Here is a 20,090-nt window from a genome sequence, read left to right on the forward strand (position 1 = left end):
AAAAAAAAAAAGTAGGTGGCTCTCCCAGGGCGAGGCTAGCTCATTGCACTTGGAGCTAGCTGACCTCTGCGATTTCCCCACATGCGGGAAACTCGACTGCACAATTTCTGGTAGTGGGGGACTGCGTGCGCGCTCTCCCCTGTTTTTGGATGGTTACAAAAAGCAGAAACAGGTGTTTGTTCAGACAAGCTGCTGCTATTCCCACTGCTTGGGCTTTGGGCATGGTCAATAACTGCTGGCAAAAAGGAGCACCATGTACAATAAATAGCCAGCTAGCAACATCTCAAACAGGGACAAATGACAATGATGCACCTGCACAGACGTTTAGGAATAAGTTCACAGGTGGATTGGGAAATAGGGAAACAAATACTGTGTATATATATATATATATATATATATATATATATATATATATATATATATATATATATATATATATATATATATATATATATTTATGAAAAAAACAGCCCATTTACAATCAAATCTGGATTTGAAAAAATGGACGTTCCTTGCTTGCAGGATATGATATGGGGTTTTTATTTCACCCCCTCCCCACCCTAGTTCTACATGGTATGTCTGGGTCTCTGTAGCCAGACAACCCCCTGTGATGATATCACAAAGGGAGTGTACAGTACGTTCTAGAGTTTCTAGGCTCCAAAGTAACAAAGAGCAGCATTTAAAAGCAACAGATTGCAGACTATCTGCTGAGCTGTGCAAAAAACAATCTCTATCTATCTATCTATCTATCTCTATCCATGGAGCAGCAGACAGTGTTAGCTTGCTTCTATATTTATGCAAATGCCAGGTAAGCAGCCATGCTGGTAAGGGCCAAAGTGTCACGTTTGCCAGCAGGACAGGGCACCTCTCCCTTTTAATGCAGCAGCAGCAGGTGTCAGTGGAGGTCAGAAAAAGAGAGTGCCAGCAGGTAGGGGAGATGTAGAAAGCCACCCCAGAAATATGGTGTCCCCCTGTCTCTCCGGCAGCTGAAATGACAGAGCTGAGCAGTGTTCAAAGTGATTGCTTCTTTCTTTTAAAACCAAGAAGAAGTACCTTACGGCGAAGCTTGGCTGCTCTGGGTGCTTGTTGGATCGGGGGGGGAGGGTTTGGTTTGGTTTGGCTTGGCTTTGCTTCTGGGGGGGGGGGAGGGAGGAGGACGGGGTGTCTTGGATCTATGTTGTTTGACAAATATTCGCTGCTGCTGCTGCTGCTGCTGCTGCTGCTGCTGCTGCTGCTGCTGCACAAATGTTTGCATGGAATGGCCTAGGCTGCTCCTTGCTGCAGGTGCTGGCCGCAGCGGCTCAGATACTAGGCCTCAGGTACTGTGTTGCTTGCTGCACCAATGACCAAGCTGCTCTCTCCACAAGGGTGACAGTTGTCCTGGGACAGGGCTAGTTGCCCCCAGCGCGCCATTGCAACTCATACTTACCTGGCAGGGGAGTTTTAAGCCATGAGCCTGCAGGAGGCGCCGCTGGAGAAAGCCTAAGCTTAGGGCTTGGGAGGCGGATCCGTGAGAAGTATCTTTATTTGGGTGAAAGACCTTAAGAAGAAGGATGGCGAATAGGACGCTTTACATCACGAATACGATAAGATTTCTTTTGGATGAGGAACGCAGAGGCCTGAGACTGGAGGAGCTGGTACTGGAGATATTACAGAATACGTTAAAGGTAATGCAGCCCAGTGTGTATTGTATCCAAGAGTTCCAGAGGCAAGGTTTCTATGATGTTACTCTTGTGACGTATGCAGATTGCACGAATTGTATGGAAGAAGCAAAAAAGGCCAAGGGAGTGGACTGCTTGCGAGGTATTCATTTGATGCCGTGCTTTGCGAAGGGAGAAATCCCCATAACTGTACACATGTACAACCCGTACACACCGACAGATGATGTAAGGATGTTCCTGTCTAGGTATTGCATATCTGTAAAGGAAGGTGTGAGACTGAATAACTATTTTGGCATCTATACTGGCAAAACCAGGTATTTTTGCAGACTAAAAGAAAGCGATGATGGAATTGGGGGAGTCAGGCACCCTCCTGGGAACTTTAGTATTGGAGATAACCGGGGCTTCCTTTACTACCGAGACCAGCCGAAATACTGCCGGTCCTGTTTTAACTTTGGCCACACACAGGAGTTCTGTGAAAAAAAGGATGTGGTAGTGTGCCGTAAATGCAAAAAAGAGGGCCACCCCACGTTTGAGTGCAAGGAGCCAGCCTGTTGTGACTTGTGCGGGGGAACTGGGCACAGGGCCAGAAACTGTATGGAAAAAAGATCTTATGCCCGGGCTGTTAGAAGTTTGGAAGTGTGTGAGCAAAGTGCTGGGTTTGCTTCTGCAGAATCTGCTTTTGACATGGAGCATGGAAATGAGAGTATGGAGGAAACGCCCGTTGTCCCAGCTGTTCTAGGTGTGGTCCCTAATGAGCAGACAGGGCAGGGAGCACCTGTAGCTGAGGGGGTGGAGGCCAGATTGGAGGAGGAGGAGGAGGAGGAGGAGAAGGAGGAGGCGGAGTTGTTTGATACAGAGTTGCCTGATACAGACTCTGATGTGATGCTGGCGGAAGGAGAGGAGCCTCTCACGGCGGAGACTTTTGAGGTAGCAGAAAAGGAGGAGGAGCTGCGCCAAACAGAGGAGGAGGAGGAAGGAAAAATGGAAGCACTGGAGGCTGGAGAGAAAGAAGACCGCCGAGGGAAACGTAAGAAGAAGGAGGAAAGAAGCGCCCCATCAAAAGTGAGGTGCCACGAAGGGGCTCTGCCGGGTACCGCCAGCGAGACATCTTGCAGCAGCAGAGAGGAGGAGCACTCGGAAAATATGTCAAGTCCAGAGGAGCCTCCCCCCCCCTATTCTGGTGTGCCGGATGGGCAGGGATCACCGGGGGGCCAAAGTGAAATATACTTGGAGGAGAGAGGAATTAAAAATTTTGCGTTTGGGTTCGATGACAAGGAGGGAATATCACCCCCCCTTTCCCCGTTGGAGGACTTAAGATGAGTTTGTGTTTTTTTCTCTTACTAAGGGCTGAATGACTCTAAAAATAGCATCACTTAATGTGAGAAGTCTGAAAAGCCCAGCTAGAAGGGCCAGGATTCTGGACTTGGTTGGGAAAAAAAAAATGACATTGTTTGCCTGCAAGAATGTGGGATTTCAGACCCACCAAGGAAAGAGGTTTGGGTGTGGGGAGAATCTCTGTGGTCTGGGAGCCGGGAGAATAAAAATAGTGGGATAGGGATTTTGTTTAGGGGTCACGAATTTAAAATCTGTAAACACGTGGTGATAGAACCGGGAAGGTTAATGTTTGTTTTGTTTGAGTGGAGGGGGGAAATGTTCAGGTTATTTAATATGTATGCATCTCCAAAAGAAAAACAAAGAAGAGATTTGTTTGAGAAATTGAAAATTTTTTTGCCAGGGAGAGTACAAACCCTGGTGGTGGGGGATTTTAATTGCATACTGAATGAGGGGGATAGGGTGGGAGGGGCAGAAAGGAGCAGACCTGATGCTTCTGGGGTTTTTTTGAAAACACTTTTGAATGATTTTAGTTTAAGGGACGCTTTCAAAGTTTGGGGTAAAGGGGAGAGGGAGTTTACGTATTTCAGTGAGTGTGGGAAAGTAAAATCAAGGATTGACCATATTTTCATTTCAAAAGGGTTAAAGGTGGAGGAATGGGAAGGTTCAAAAGAATTGTTTACAGACCATGTATGTGTACAATGTATTTTAGAACTGGAGGGAATGGAAAAGCATGGAAAGGGTTTCTGGAAATTGAATGTTTCATTGCTGGAGGAGGAGTGGATAAGAAAACAATATGAACGAATGTATGCAAAGTTAAAGGGGAGAAGGTGGGAGTATGGGGGAGTGATTGAATGGTGGGAATGGGTTAAGGGAGAAACCAAAAATTTTATTGTTAAAAGAGGTGTAGAGAAGGCAAGGAGGCAGGAGGAAGAGTACAGGATGGCAATTCTGAGAAAGCAGTTCCTCTATAGGCTAAGAGAAATGGGGATAAATGTGGAGGAGGATCTGGGGAAAGAAAAAAAAGTTTTTAGGGATTTAATAGAGGGGAAAGGTAGGAAAATAATCCATGCAGCTAGGGTAGAAACTGTGGAGAAAAATGAAAGGTGTACTCCATTCTTTTTTAAAAAAGCTTATACAGGGAGAACCTTTTTATCCCCAGTATTAAACAAAGAGGGGGGGGAGGTGAAGAATACAGAGGGGGTGTTAAGAGAAGTGGAAGAGTTTTACACAGATTTATTCAAGGAGAAGGAAAGAGACAGCAGTATAGAAAAAGACCTATTGGAGAAAATTGAGAAAAAACTTAACAAGGAGGATCAGCATTTCTTGATGAGAGATTTAAATGAGGAAGAGATAAGGGAAGCAATAAGGAAAGGGAAAAAAGGGAAAACGCCAGGTATAGATGGACTACCTCACGAGTTTTATGAGCAGATGTGGTATGTAATTGGTGGTGATGTGATAAATTTATGCAAGGAAATAATAAAAAAAGGTAAAATACCGGATTCCTTCAAGGAAGGGATTATTACGTTGATCTTTAAAAAAGGGGACAAAAGAGATCTAAGGAATTGGCGTCCCATAACCCTGCTGAACTCGGACTATAAAATTTTGGCCAAGGTATTAATGGGAAGACTAAAAATGGTGTTGGATAAATTAGTTGAGGAGGAGCAGGTGTGTGGCGTGCCGGGGAGGCAGATAACGGAGAACCTAATATTAATTAGAGATATGATTTGGTATTGTAAGGAAAGGGGACAAGCGTTAGTTTTGGTTAATATTGATTTTGAGAAGGCTTTTGACCGACTCTCACATTGTTTTCTGTTCAGGGTGTTAGAAAAATTAGGGATACCGGTGGAGGTGGTTAGCTGGATCAGGGTTTTGTACAGGGATATATTCAGTAGAGTTTTGGTAAATGGTTTTTTGACAGACAAGATAAGTGTGAAATCTGGAGTAAGACAGGGATGTCCGCTGTCACCTTTGGTTTTTGTATGTGCTTTAGAGCCACTTCTGCAGATCATCAGAGGCGACAAGATAATAAGAGGTGTGGAAATACCAGGGAGTGGGGGTAGAAATGTAAAAGTATTAGGCTATATGGACGACCTGACGCTGGTGTGTACCACTCAAGTGGCCCTTAGAAGGGCTCAGTTTCATATTGAAACCTTCTGCCAGGCTTCAGGTTTCAAAGTTAACTGGAATAAAAGTAGCTGCAAGGTTTTTGGAGAATGGCAGAATTTGGATGTTTGTGGGATCCCGGTGGAGGAAGAACATTTAAAATTGTTAGGGGTGTCTTTTGATGAAGATTTCAGTGGAGAAGTAAATTGGGAAAAGATTGGGGAGAAAATAAAGAAAAAGATTCAGTTTTGGGCATTGAGGAAATTGTCGTTTGAGGGGAAAATTTTAGTCACAAAGGCGGTATTGGTACCAATATTGATTTACATGGGGATGGTTTTTCCTCCAACAACAAAGTGGATTAGGAAAATTACACGTTTTTTGTTTATGTTTTTTTGGGGGTCAGGAGTGGAGAAATTGAATAGAGAGATCATTTTTAAGGAGAAGGGGAAGGGGGGGCTAGGGTTCCCTAGGATAGAAGTGATATTGGGGGCTAAATATGCGCATTTTTGCATAAAGCTAGTCAACAAGTTTTCAAAGATGGCTTGCATGTTGAGGTACGCTGCTGGGGGGATGTTGAGGAGACTAGGGTTCTGTGAAACAGATTTAAGGCGTCCTGTCTGTTTTGTCACCCCGGTGTTTTATGGGGTCATAGAGGTGTTTATCAGAGATTTCAAGTTGAGGGTGGTGGAAAAAACTCTGTGGGAGGACCATAGAAAAATTCAAAAAGTGATTAGGGATAGAGACGGTTTTGAAAGCAGTGGATGGCTGATTGAAAGCAAGCTAAAGGAAATGTGGAAAAATTTGAACCACAAGGGATTGATTAATTCACAAAAAGACGTTGCTTGGATGGCAGTGCATAGTTGCCTCCCGGTAAGAGAATTTCAGAAGAGAAGAGATCTAGCCAGAACGGAAAGGTGTCCAAGGGAAGGATGTGCGGCGATTGAGAGTGTGGTCCATTTGTTTTGGAACTGCACTTTTGCGAGATCGGTGTGGAAGTGTATGGGCAGGTTAATTAAAGGGCTAACCGAGATTAAAACGCTGGAATTTGACATGATGATGTATGGGTTGTGTGAGGTGAGGGGAGAGAAAGGAAGCGTGTTGTGGAAGATAATAAGTTGTGTTAAGGAGGTGATGTGGAATGTAAGAAATGTGTTGCTAATAAATGATGAGCTGATTGGTGTGAATGTGTGCGTGAAAATCATTTTGGGGAAAATGTTTACATATTATTTGCTGGATGTAAAAAGATTGGGGGGGAAGGAGGCTGAGGTTTTATGGAAACCTGAAAGGTGGAATATAATGGTTAATAGGGTTTAATGTTTTTGTGACAAAGGGTGTTTTGAGTAGGTTGTGAGTATGGTGAGAGTGTAGGGTGGAAACCCCATATGCTTTTACCAAAAGGAGGAATGATAAAATGGTCCTGTGGAAGAGGACGTTTTTTTCGAGTGTTTGGTAAGGGGCACTAAATGTGCTGAGAGGGTCCTTTTGGTGGAGTACCGGAGAGAAGAGGTGGGCCGTTGCTCCCCTCTGTTGTTGAGGACAGCGGAGAAAAAGCATATGGGGAAAGGAGAGTTGGAATAGGGTGTGTATTTTTTTTGAAGGATGCAGATGGTGTGTGAATGGGAAGAAGAGGACTGGTTTTTTCTTATTTTTGGTTTTCCTTACTAGGTGACTATGTAAGGGAAAGGTCCCTGACAAGGGGGGAAAAAACCCCAATGGAAGGTCTTATACAGAATAACAAAATGTAATGTATGGTTTTTGTATTATGAGGCTGTTTAATTTTGTTTTGTGGTTTTGAAAAGTTTTGTATACTATATGTTGTAATGGCTTGAATAAAAACTTTAAAAGGAAAAAAAAAAAAAAAAAAAGCAGGTGGCTCTCCCAGGGCGAGGCTAGCTCATTGCACTTGGAGCTAGCTGACCTCTGCGATTTCCCCACATGCGGGAAACTCGACTGCACAATTTCTGGTAGTGGGGGACTGCGTGCGCGCTCTCCCCTGTTTTTGGATGGTTACAAAAAGCAGAAACAGGTGTTTGTTCAGACAAGCTGCTGCTATTCCCACTGCTTGGGCTTTGGGCATGGTCAATAACTGCTGGCAAAAAGGAGCACCATGTACAATAAATAGCCAGCTAGCAACATCTCAAACAGGGACAAATGACAATGATGCACCTGCACAGACGTTTAGGAATAAGTTCACAGGTGGATTGGGAAATAGGGAAACAAATACTGTGTATATATATATATATATATATATATTTATGAAAAAAACAGCCCATTTACAATCAAATCTGGATTTGAAAAAATGGACGTTCCTTGCTTGCAGGATATGATATGGGGTTTTTATTTCACCCCCTCCCCACCCTAGTTCTACATGGTATGTCTGGGTCTCTGTAGCCAGACAACCCCCTGTGATGATATCACAAAGGGAGTGTACAGTACGTTCTAGAGTTTCTAGGCTCCAAAGTAACAAAGAGCAGCATTTAAAAGCAACAGATTGCAGACTATCTGCTGAGCTGTGCAAAAAACAATCTCTATCTATCTATCTATCTATCTATCTATCTCTATCCATGGAGCAGCAGACCGTGTTAGCTTGCTTCTATATTTATGCAAATGCCAGGTAAGCAGCCATGCTGGTAAGGGCCAAAGTGTCACGTTTGCCAGCAGGACAGGGCACCTCTCCCTTTTAATGCAGCAGCAGCAGGTGTCAGTGGAGGTCAGAAAAAGAGAGTGCCAACAGGTAGGGGAGATGTAGAAAGCCACCCCAGAAATATGGTGTCCCCCTGTCTCTCCGGCAGCTGAAATGACAGAGCTGAGCAGTGTTCAAAGTGATTGCTTCTTTCTTTTAAAACCAAGAAGAAGTACCTTACGGCGAAGCTTGGCTGCTCTGGGTGCTTGTTGGATCGGGGGGGGAGGGTTTGGTTTGGTTTGGCTTGGCTTTGCTTCTGGGGGGGGAGGGAGGAGGACGGGGTGTCTTGGATCTATGTTGTTTGATAAATATTCGCTGCTGCTGCTGCTGCTGCTGCTGCTGCTGCTGCTGCTGCTGCTGCTGCTGCTGCTGCTGCTGCTGCTGCTGCACAAATGTTTGCATGGAATGGCCTAGGCTGCTCCTTGCTGCAGGTGCTGGCCGCAGCGGCTCAGATACTAGGCCTCAGGTACTGTGTTGCTTGCTGCACCAATGACCAAGCTGCTCTCTCCACAAGGGTGACAGTTGTCCTGGGACAGGGCTAGTTGCCCCCAGCGCGCCATTGCAACTCATACTTACCTGGCAGGGGAGTTTTAAGCCATGAGCCTGCAGGAGGCGCCGCTGGAGAAAGCCTAAGCTTAGGGCTTGGGAGGCGGATCCGTGAGAAGTATCTTTATTTGGGTGAAAGACCTTAAGAAGAAGGATGGCGAATAGGACGCTTTACATCACGAATACGATAAGATTTCTTTTGGATGAGGAACGCAGAGGCCTGAGACTGGAGGAGCTGGTACTGGAGATATTACAGAATACGTTAAAGGTAATGCAGCCCAGTGTGTATTGTATCCAAGAGTTCCAGAGGCAAGGTTTCTATGATGTTACTCTTGTGACGTATGCAGATTGCACGAATTGTATGGAAGAAGCAAAAAAGGCCAAGGGAGTGGACTGCTTGCGAGGTATTCATTTGATGCCGTGCTTTGCGAAGGGAGAAATCCCCATAACTGTACACATGTACAACCCGTACACACCGACAGATGATGTAAGGATGTTCCTGTCTAGGTATTGCATATCTGTAAAGGAAGGTGTGAGACTGAATAACTATTTTGGCATCTATACTGGCAAAACCAGGTATTTTTGCAGACTAAAAGAAAGCGATGATGGAATTGGGGGAGTCAGGCACCCTCCTGGGAACTTTAGTATTGGAGATAACCGGGGCTTCCTTTACTACCGAGACCAGCCGAAATACTGCCGGTCCTGTTTTAACTTTGGCCACACACAGGAGTTCTGTGAAAAAAAGGATGTGGTAGTGTGCCGTAAATGCAAAAAAGAGGGCCACCCCACGTTTGAGTGCAAGGAGCCAGCCTGTTGTGACTTGTGCGGGGGAACTGGGCACAGGGCCAGAAACTGTATGGAAAAAAGATCTTATGCCCGGGCTGTTAGAAGTTTGGAAGTGTGTGAGCAAAGTGCTGGGTTTGCTTCTGCAGAATCTGCTTTTGACATGGAGCATGGAAATGAGAGTATGGAGGAAACGCCCGTTGTCCCAGCTGTTCTAGGTGTGGTCCCAAACGAGCAGACAGGGCAGGGAGCACCTGTAGCTGAGGGGGTGGAGGCCAGATTGGAGGAGGAGGAGGAGGAGGAGGAGAAGGAGGAGGCGGAGTTGTTTGATACAGAGTTGCCTGATACAGACTCTGATGTGATGCTGGCGGAAGGAGAGGAGCCTCTCACGGCGGAGACTTTTGAGGTAGCAGAAAAGGAGGAGGAGCTGCGCCAAACAGAGGAGGAGGAGGAAGGAAAAATGGAAGCACTGGAGGCTGGAGAGAAAGAAGACCGCCGAGGGAAACGTAAGAAGAAGGAGGAAAGAAGCGCCCCATCAAAAGTGAGGTGCCACGAAGGGGCTCTGCCGGGTACCGCCAGCGAGACATCTTGCAGCAGCAGAGAGGAGGAGCACTCGGAAAATATGTCAAGTCCAGAGGAGCCTCCCCCCCCCTATTCTGGTGTGCCGGATGGGCAGGGATCACCGGGGGGCCAAAGTGAAATATACTTGGAGGAGAGAGGAATTAAAAATTTTGCGTTTGGGTTCGATGACAAGGAGGGAATATCACCCCCCCTTTCCCCGTTGGAGGACTTAAGATGAGTATGGTTTTTTGTGTTTTTTTCTCTTACTAAGGGCTGAATGACTCTAAAAATAGCATCACTTAATGTGAGAAGTCTGAAAAGCCCGGCTAGAAGGGCCAGGATTCTGGACTTGGTTGGGAAAAAAAAAATGACATTGTTTGCCTGCAAGAATGTGGGATTTCAGACCCACCAAGGAAAGAGGTTTGGGTGTGGGGAGAATCTCTGTGGTCTGGGAGCCGGGAGAATAAAAATAGTGGGATAGGGATTTTGTTTAGGGGTCACGAATTTAAAATCTGTAAACATGTGGTGATAGAACCGGGAAGGTTAATGTTTGTTTTGTTTGAGTGGAGGGGGGAAATGTTCAGGTTATTTAATATGTATGCATCTCCAAAAGAAAAACAAAGAAGAGATTTGTTTGAGAAATTGAAATTTTTTTTGCCAGGGAGAGTACAAACCCTGGTGGTGGGGGATTTTAATTGCATACTGAATGAGGGGGATAGGGTGGGAGGGGCAGAAAGGAGCAGACCTGATGCTTCTGGGGTTTTTTTGAAAACACTTTTGAATGATTTTAGTTTAAGGGACGCTTTCAAAGTTTGGGGTAAAGGGGAGAGGGAGTTTACGTATTTCAGTGAGTGTGGGAAAGTAAAATCAAGGATTGACCATATTTTCATTTCAAAAGGGTTAAAGGTGGAGGAATGGGAAGGTTCAAAAGAATTGTTTACAGACCATGTATGTGTACAATGTATTTTAGAACTGGAGGGAATGGAAAAGCATGGAAAGGGTTTCTGGAAATTGAATGTTTCATTGCTGGAGGAGGAGTGGATAAGAAAACAATATGAACGAATGTATGCAAAGTTAAAGGGGAGAAGGTGGGAGTATGGGGGAGTGATTGAATGGTGGGAATGGGTTAAGGGAGAAACCAAAAAATTTTTTGTTAAAAGAGGTGTAGAGAAGGCAAGGAGGCAGGAGGAAGAGTACAGGATGGCAATTCTGAGAAAGCAGTTCCTCTATAGGCTAAGAGAAATGGGGGTAAATGTGGAGGAGGATCTGGGGAAAGAAAAAAAGTTTTTAGGGATTTAATAGAGGGGAAAGGTAGGAAAATAATCCATGCAGCTAGGGTAGAAACTGTGGAGAAAAATGAAAGGTGTACTCCATTCTTTTTTAAAAAAGCTTATACAGGGAGAACCTTTTTATCCCCAGTATTAAACAAAGAGGGGGGGGAGGTGAAGAATACAGAGGGGGTGTTAAGAGAAGTGGAAGAGTTTTACACAGATTTATTCAAGGAGAAGGAAAGAGACAGCAGTATAGAAAAAGACCTATTGGAGAAAATTGAGAAAAAACTTAACAAGGAGGATCAGCATTTCTTGATGAGAGATTTAAATGAGGAAGAGATAAGGGAAGCAATAAGGAAAGGGAAAAAAGGGAAAACGCCAGGTATAGATGGACTACCTCACGAGTTTTATGAGCAGATGTGGTATGTAATTGGTGGTGATGTGATAAATTTATGCAAGGAAATAATAAAAAAAGGTAAAATACCGGATTCCTTCAAGGAAGGGATTATTACGTTGATCTTTAAAAAAGGGGACAAAAGAGATCTAAGGAATTGGCGTCCCATAACCCTGCTGAACTCGGACTATAAAATTTTGGCCAAGGTATTAATGGGAAGACTAAAAATGGTGTTGGATAAATTAGTTGAGGAGGAGCAGGTGTGTGGCGTGCCGGGGAGGCAGATAACGGAGAACCTAATATTAATTAGAGATATGATTTGGTATTGTAAGGAAAGGGGACAAGCGTTAGTTTTGGTTAATATTGATTTTGAGAAGGCTTTTGACCGACTCTCACATTGTTTTCTGTTCAGGGTGTTAGAAAAATTAGGGATACCGGTGGAGGTGGTTAGCTGGATCAGGGTTTTGTACAGGGATATATTCAGTAGAGTTTTGGTAAATGGTTTTTTGACAGACAAGATAAGTGTGAAATCTGGAGTAAGACAGGGATGTCCGCTGTCACCTTTGGTTTTTGTATGTGCTTTAGAGCCACTTCTGCAGATCATCAGAGGCGACAAGATAATAAGAGGTGTGGAAATACCAGGGAGTGGGGGTAGAAATGTAAAAGTATTAGGCTATATGGACGACCTGACGCTGGTGTGTACCACTCAAGTGGCCCTTAGAAGGGCTCAGTTTCATATTGAAACCTTCTGCCAGGCTTCAGGTTTCAAAGTTAACTGGAATAAAAGTAGCTGCAAGGTTTTTGGAGAATGGCAGAATTTGGATGTTTGTGGGATCCCGGTGGAGGAAGAACATTTAAAATTGTTAGGGGTGTCTTTTGATGAAGATTTCAGTGGAGAAGTAAATTGGGAAAAGATTGGGGAGAAAATAAAGAAAAAGATTCAGTTTTGGGCATTGAGGAAATTGTCGTTTGAGGGGAAAATTTTAGTCACAAAGGCGGTATTGGTACCAATATTGATTTACATGGGGATGGTTTTTCCTCCAACAACAAAGTGGATTAGGAAAATTACACGTTTTTTGTTTATGTTTTTTTGGGGGTCAGGAGTGGAGAAATTGAATAGAGAGATCATTTTTAAGGAGAAGGGGAAGGGGGGGCTAGGGTTCCCTAGGATAGAAGTGATATTGGGGGCTAAATATGCGCATTTTTGCATAAAGCTAGTCAACAAGTTTTCAAAGATGGCTTGCATGTTGAGGTACGCTGCTGGGGAGATGTTGAGGAGACTAGGGTTCTGTGAAACAGATTTAAGGCGTCCTGTCTGTTTTGTCACCCCGGTGTTTTATGGGGTCATAGAGGTGTTTATCAGAGATTTCAAGTTGAGGGTGGTGGAAAAAACTCTGTGGGAGGACCATAGAAAAATTCAAAAAGTGATTAGGGATAGAGACGGTTTTGAAAGCAGTGGATGGCTGATTGAAAGCAAGCTAAAGGAAATGTGGAAAAATTTGAACCACAAGGGATTGATTAATTCACAAAAAGACGTTGCTTGGATGGCAGTGCATAGTTGCCTCCCGGTAAGAGAATTTCAGAAGAGAAGAGATCTAGCCAGAACGGAAAGGTGTCCAAGGGAAGGATGTGCGGCGATTGAGAGTGTGGTCCATTTGTTTTGGAACTGCACTTTTGCGAGATCGGTGTGGAAGTGTATGGGCAGGTTAATTAAAGGGCTAACCGAGATTAAAACGCTGGAATTTGACATGATGATGTATGGGTTGTGTGAGGTGAGGGGAGAGAAAGGAAGCGTGTTGTGGAAGATAATAAGTTGTGTTAAGGAGGTGATGTGGAATGTAAGAAATGTGTTGCTAATAAATGATGAGCTGATTGGTGTGAATGTGTGCGTGAAAATCATTTTGGGGAAAATGTTTACATATTATTTGCTGGATGTAAAAAGATTGGGGGGGAAGGAGGCTGAGGTTTTATGGAAACCTGAAAGGTGGAATATAATGGTTAATAGGGTTTAATGTTTTTGTGACAAAGGGTGTTTTGAGTAGGTTGTGAGTATGGTGAGAGTGTAGGGTGGAAACCCCATATGCTTTTACCAAAAGGAGGAATGATAAAATGGTCCTGTGGAAGAGGACGGTTTTTTCGAGTGTTTGGTAAGGGGCACTAAATGTGCTGAGAGGGTCCTTTTGGTGGAGTACCGGAGAGAAGAGGTGGGCCGTTGCTCCCCTCTGTTGTTGAGGACAGCGGAGAAAAAGCATATGGGGAAAGGAGAGTTGGAATAGGGTGTGTATTTTTTTTGAAGGATGCAGATGGTGTGTGAATGGGAAGAAGAGGACTGGTTTTTTCTTATTTTTGGTTTTCCTTACTAGGTGACTATGTAAGGGAAAGGTCCCTGACAAGGGGGGAAAAAACCCCAATGGAAGGTCTTATACAGAATAACAAAATGTAATGTATGGTTTTTGTATTATGAGGCTGTTTAATTTTGTTTTGTGGTTTTGAAAAGTTTTGTATACTATATGTTGTAATGGCTTGAATAAAAACTTTAAAAGGAAAAAAAAAAAAAAAAAAGCAGGTGGCTCTCCCAGGGCGAGGCTAGCTCATTGCACTTGGAGCTAGCTGACCTCTGCGATTTCCCCACATGCGGGAAACTCGACTGCACAATTTCTGGTAGTGGGGGACTGCGTGCGCGCTCTCCCCTGTTTTTGGATGGTTACAAAAAGCAGAAACAAGTGTTTGTTCAGACAAGCTGCTGCTATTCCCACTGCTTGGGCTTTGGGCATGGTCAATAACTGCTGGCAAAAAGGAGCACCATGTACAATAAATAGCCAGCTAGCAACATCTCAAACAGGGACAAATGACAATGATGCACCTGCACAGACGTTTAGGAATAAGTTCACAGGTGGATTGGGAAATAGGGAAACAAATACTGTGTATATATATATATATATATATATTTACGAAAAAAACAGCCCATTTACAATCAAATCTGGATTTGAAAAAATGGACGTTCCTTGCTTGCAGGATATGATATGGGGTTTTTATTTCACCCCCTCCCCACCCTAGTTCTACATGGTATGTCTGGGTCTCTGTAGCCAGACAACCCCCTGTGATGATATCACAAAGGGAGTGTACAGTACGTTCTAGAGTTTCTAGGCTCCAAAGTAACAAAGAGCAGCATTTAAAAGCAACAGATTGCAGACTATCTGCTGAGCTGTGCAAAAAACAATCTCTATATATCTATCTATCTATCTATCTCTATCCATGGAGCAGCAGACAGTGTTAGCTTGCTTCTATATTTATGCAAATGCCAGGTAAGCAGCCATGCTGGTAAGGGCCAAAGTGTCACGTTTGCCAGCAGGACAGGGCACCTCTCCCTTTTAATGCAGCAGCAGCAGCAGGTGTCAGTGGAGGTCAGAAAAAGAGAGTGCCAGCAGGTAGGGGAGATGTAGAAAGCCACCCCAGAAATATGGTGTCCCCCTGTCTCTCCGGCAGCTGGAATGACAGAGCTGAGCGGTGTTCAAAGTGATTGCTTCTTCCTTTTAAAACCAAGAAGTAGTACCTTGCGGCGAAGCTTGGCTTCTCTGGGTGCTTGTCGGATGGGCGGGGGAGGGGCTTTGCTTCTAGGGAGGGGATGTCTTCGATCTATGTTGTTTGACAAATATTCGCTGCTGCACAAATGTTTGCATGGAATGGCCTAAGCTGATCCTTGCTGCAGGTGCTGGCTCAGATACTAGGCCTCAGCTACTGTGGTGCTTGCTGCTGCCGCTGTAGCCGCTGCACCAATGACCAGGCTGCTCTCTCCACAAGGGTGACACTTGTCCTGGGACAGGGCTAGTTGCCCCCCAGCGCCATTCCAACTCATACTTACCTGGCAGGGGAGTACACTACGTAGCCATGATCCTGCGGGGGGCGCTGCTGGAGCAGGCATAGCCTTGTGCTTGAGGAGCGGAGCCTAGAAGTATCGTGTTTGGGTGAAAGACCTTTTTTTGAGAAGCAGAATGGATAATCGTGGAAGTTTCGTTCAAAACACCATCAGATTCAGATTGGATAAGGCTCCCAAATTTCTGGGATTGGATGAGTTCTACAATCAGATATTGGAAGACACACTGAAGATTGAACGTGGAGATATTTATTGCATCCAGGAATTTCCGAAACAGCACTTTTATGATGTGGCTTTTGAAGCAGGTGACCAATGTATGGGTGTGATGGAAAGAGCAAAGGAGGAAAAGGATGTGGACTGTATGCGAGGTGTAGAGCTGGTACCCTTGTTTGCATTAGGAGAAGTTGCTATAATTGTGCACACGTATAACCCTTTTACACCAGAGGAAGATATTATGGTGTTCCTGTCACGGTACTGTGAGATTGTCAAGAAAGGACAGAGACTGAAAAATAGGATTGGCATTTATAATGGAAAGACCAGATATATGTGCAAGCTGAGGATGTCCCCAACGGGATTGGGGGGAGTCTCGCACCCCCCGGGGACCTTTAACATTGGAGGAAACCGGGGGTACTTGTACTACCGGGGCCAGCCGCAATATTGCAGGAGGTGCATGGAGTTTGGGCACACGCAGGAGGGCTGTGCTAAGCAAGATGTAGAAATTTGTCGCAAATGCAGGAAGGAGGGACACCACGCTGCGCAGTGCCGGGAGCCAGCTACATGTGACTTGTGTCATGAAACAGGGCACATGGCGAGATTTTGTACAAAAAAAAAGTCTTTTGCAGAGATTGTGAGGAGAAGGGAGACTGCAGAGCGCCCAGAGGGATGGGTTAATGAGGACAGTGAGTATGATAAGCGGCATGGAGTTGAAAGCAGTCAGACGACGCCCGTGGAACCAGCTGCTGAGGCTCCCACTGATGAGGCCTTAGCGAGGGGTGACGCAGCAGCTGAGCAGGAGCTGCCAGATTCAGACTCAGAGCTGGGTGAGCGTATGGAGGAAACGCCCGTGGTTCCAGCTGAGAATGCTCTCCAGAACGAGGTCCAAAGGGTATGGGGGGAGGAGGCGGAGCCGGACATAGGAGAGGGGGAGGAGCCTGACCTGATGCAAGGAGAAGGTGAGGGAACCCCAGGATTGCAGATCATTGTTTCTGAGGTGGACAGCCTTAATCAGAAAATTACGGAAGAGGGTATGGAGACAGCGGAAGGAGGGGAACGTCCGCCAAAGAGGAAGATGGAGGAAGAATCTTTTGCCCCTTCAAAGGCAAAATGCCTGGGAGGAGAAGAGGAAGAGAAGACCAGTATGATTTTTGATTCAGGAGAGGGGGTGGGGGGAGGTGGATTGGATGCTAGCCCCTTGCGCTCCCCGGCATATCCTTTGACGGGCGTGCAGGATGGGCAGGGGTCACCAGGAGGACAGAGCCTTCCCTATGCGGATAATGATGCGGCAGAGAATATGAGGTGTGGATTTCAGTCTCCGGGGCCCCCCATGGAGGAAGGTGCTGGACAGAGCTAAGTATAATTTTATAATTTGTTACCTGGGATTGTGCCTTTTGCATGGTGCGTTAGTATAAGAAGAAATGACTTTGACGCTGGCATCATTAAATGTACGGAGCTTGAGAAAGCGTACAAGAAGAGTGAGGATATTTGACTTACTGGCAAAAGAAAGATGTGATATTTTTTGTTTGCAAGAATGTACAATTACTGAACCCCCAAAAGAAGAAGAGTGGGTGTGGGGGGAATCTGCGTGGTCATGCTGCCTAGAGAGCAGAAACAGTGGGATTGGGATATTATTTAAGGGAAAAGAGTTTAAAATATGCAAATGTGAGGTAATTGAACCGGGAAGGTTATTTTTTGTTTTGGTGAAATGGAAGGGGGAATGTTTCAGAATATTTAATATATATGCAGCTCCAAAGGAAAATCAAAGGAGGTTGCTGTTTGAGAAACTGAGGTTGTTTTTACCTGGAAGAATGAAAACTTTTGTGTTAGGAGACTTTAATTGTATAATTAGGGAGGGGGATAGGGTGGGGGGTGCAGACAGGAGTAAGCCTGATAGTTCTGGGGTACTGTTGAAAACAATTATGGGTGATTTTTCTTTTAAGGATACTTTGCAGGTGTGGGGGAAAGAAAAAAGGGAATTCACTTGGTTTTGTGAGAGTGGAGGGGTAAAGTCTAGAATTGACCATATTTTTATTTCTGAAGGGTTGAAGGTGGAGAGCTGGAAGGGGTTAAGAGTACTTTTCTCTGACCATGCATGTGTTGTATGTAAAATAGAAGTAGAGGGAGTGGAAAAGTATGGAAGGGGTTACTGGAAACTTAATGTTTCACTATTAGAAAAACCAGGGATCAAGGATCAGTATGGGAAATTGTATGTTTATTTAAAGAGGAGAATGTGGGAATATAAGGGAATACTGGAATGGTGGGAGTGGGTAAAAATTGAAACAAAAAAAGTTTTTCATTAGGAAAGGTAAGGAGTTGGCAAGAAAACAGGAGGAAGATTACAGGAGGGTGATCCTGAGAAAACAGTTTCTCCTCAGGTTAAAAGAGATGGGAAAGGATGTGGAGGGAGATCTTAAAAGGGTTAGGGTGGAGTCTGAGGAATTACTGGAAAAAAGAGGTAGAAGGATAATTCATGCTGCAAGAGTGGAAGCGGTTGAAAAGAATGAAAAATGTACTTCTTTTTTCTTTAAAAAAGCATTTACAGGGAAGTTAAGTCCAATTCCTGTGTTGAATGAAGAGGGGGCAGAGGTAAAGGAGACGGAAAAAGTTCTGAAAGTTTGTGAGAATTTTTATTCCAAATTATATGAGGAAAAGGAGCGTGATATGTCCTTAGAAAAAGAGCTAGTTGAAAAAATTGAGGAAAAACTAAGTAAAGATGATCAGGTTTTCTTGGTGAGAGATCTAAACAGTGAAGAATTAAATGAGGTAATAAGGAATGGAAGGAAAGGAAAATCACCTGGTAAGGATGGGTTACCACATGAATTTTACTCCTATATGTGGGACATAATTAGAGAAGAGGTATTTAAGTTATGCAACACAATTTTTAAGTTAGGAGAAACGCCGGAATCCTTTAAAGAAGGTATAATTGCATTAATATTCAAAAAAAAGGGGGACAAAAGAGATCTTAAAAACTGGCGTCCTATAACTCTGCTGAATTCAGATTATAAAATTGTTGCAAAAGTGGTAATGCTAAGATTGAAGCCTTTCTTATGTAAATTGGTGGAAGAGGAGCAGGTGTGTGGTGTACCAGGGAGACAGATGGTAGGGAATCTAATTCTCCTGAGGGATTTAATTTGGTATTGTTTGGAGCGGCAGCAACCACTAGTTATTGCAAATATTGATTTTGAGAAGGCTTATGACCTTTTGTCTCATGCCTTTTTGTTTAAAGTCCTGGGAAAGTTAGGAATACCAATGGAAATCGTTAGATGGATAGGTAGTTTATATAAAGGTATTAATAGTAGAGTTTTAGTAAATGGCTGTTTTACTGAAAAAATTTGGGTGAAATCAGGGGTAAGGCAGGGGTGTCCTCTGTCCCCGTTGGCGTTTATTTGCGCTATAGAGCCTTTGTTGCAGACTATCAGAGCGGACAAGGTGGTGAGAGGGGTTGAAATCCCAGGGAGTGGGGGAAGGAGCATCAAAGTTCTAGGATATATGGACGACTTAACCCTGGTGTGTACTACACAGGCGGCTCTTCATAGAGCGCAGTTACATATTGATACCTTTTGTCACGCTTCAGGGCTGAGAGTGAATTGGGGGAAAAGTGCTTGTAAGGCCTTTGGGGATTGGCATGATTTAGGAAAGTGTGGGATCCCTGTGGAAGGGGAACAGCTAAGACTGTTAGGGGTTTATTTCGATGAGGACTTGACAGGGGAGGTAAATTGGGTAAAGGTAGGGGAAAGAATAGAAAAAAAAATCAATTTTTGGATGCTAAGGAAGCTTTCAATGGAAGGGAAGATTTTGGTGACAAAAGCGGTGTTGGTACCAATTTTGCTGCATATAGGGCTGGTGTTTCCCCCCGCGGCAAAATGGATTAGAAAAATTACTCAGTTTTTGTTCAGTTTTCTGTGGGGGTCAACAAATGAGAGATTAAAGAGAGAAATTGTATGGAAGGAAAAAGGGAAAGGTGGAAAAGGGGCCCCCAGGATAGAAGTTATCCTGGGAGCAAAATATGCCCAGCTCTGTATAAAGAGAATTCAGAGTGAGGATACAAAGGCGGCCTGTTTAGCAAGGTATGCGGCAGGGGGTATGTTAAGGAGGCTGGGTCTGTTCAGGACAGATTTGAGGAGGCCACTCTGTTTTGTGACCCCAGATAATTATGGGGTCATTGAACATTTCATAAGAGGTTTTAATTTAAGGGATGTAGAAAAGTCCTTATGGGAAGATCACAGGAAAATAAGGGCTGTGATTCTGGAGAGAGACAGTTATGAATGCTGCGGAAATCTGAATATGTCACAATTAAAACTGATGTGGAAGAACATAGATTTCAAGGGTCTATCTAATATTCACAAAGATATTGCTTGGATGGCTGTGCACAAGTGTCTGCCAGTCCGAGTCTTCCAAAAGAGACGACGTATGACAGTGTCGGATAGGTGTCCAAGAGAAGGATGTGGTGGCGTAGAAGACATAGTACATTTATTTTGGAACTGTTTTTTTGTGAGGGCTGTGTGGAAAAACCTAGCGAAGCTAATTAGAGAACTAGGAGGAATCCATATATTGGAGTTCAATATGATGCTTTATGGGTTAAGTGAGTTAAAAGGGGAAAAAGGTTGGGTACTATGGAAAATAATAAATTGTGTAAAAGAGGTTGTGTGGATGGTGAGAAGTA

The 20,090-nt window shown here is 44.3% G+C and overlaps 3 pseudogenes; all 3 read left to right on the forward strand.

Moving 5' to 3' along the window:
• LOC142463732 (U1 spliceosomal RNA) lies at window positions 1-142 on the forward strand (annotated as a pseudogene).
• Window positions 143-6,953: 6,811 nt separating this feature from the next.
• LOC142463717 (U1 spliceosomal RNA) lies at window positions 6,954-7,095 on the forward strand (annotated as a pseudogene).
• A 6,793-nt stretch (window positions 7,096-13,888) lies between these two features.
• LOC142463721 (U1 spliceosomal RNA) lies at window positions 13,889-14,030 on the forward strand (annotated as a pseudogene).
• Window positions 14,031-20,090: the final 6,060 nt, after the last annotated feature.

Source organism: Ascaphus truei, chromosome 11 (genome assembly GCF_040206685.1).
Source record: "Ascaphus truei isolate aAscTru1 chromosome 11, aAscTru1.hap1, whole genome shotgun sequence".
Lineage (NCBI taxonomy): Eukaryota > Metazoa > Chordata > Amphibia > Anura > Ascaphidae > Ascaphus > Ascaphus truei.